The following is a 568-nucleotide window of genomic DNA, read 5'->3' on the forward strand; positions in this document are numbered from 1 at the left end:
GATGTCCCTCAACAGAGGAATGGATACAGAAAATGTGGTACATTTACACAATGGAGTACTACTCAGCTATTAAAAACAATGAATTTATGAAATTCTTTGGCAAATGGATGGATCTGGNGGATAACATCCTGAGTGAGGTAACCCAATCACAAAAGATGATATGCACTCACTGATAAGTGGATATTAGCCCAGAAACTTAAAATACCCAAGATACAATTTGCAAACCACATGAAACTCAAGAAGAAGGAATACCAAAGTGTGGATACTTCGTTCCTTCTTAGAATGGGGAACTAAATACCCATGGAAGGAGTTACAGAGAAAAAGTTTGGAGCAGAGCCTGAAGGAATGACCATCCAGATACTGCCCCACTTGGGGATCCACCCCATAAACAACCACCAAACCTAGTCACTAGGCAGATGCCAACAAGAGCCTGATGACAGTAGCCTGATATAGCTGTCTCCTGTGAGGCTCTGCCAGTGCCTGGCAAATACAGAAGTGGATGCTCACAGTCATCCATTCGACAGAGTACAGGGTCCTCAATCTTCATTTTTTTTCTGCCAGAAAAATA

This window comes from Mus caroli, chromosome 3 (assembly GCF_900094665.2).
Source record: "Mus caroli chromosome 3, CAROLI_EIJ_v1.1, whole genome shotgun sequence".
Classification (NCBI taxonomy): domain Eukaryota; kingdom Metazoa; phylum Chordata; class Mammalia; order Rodentia; family Muridae; genus Mus; species Mus caroli.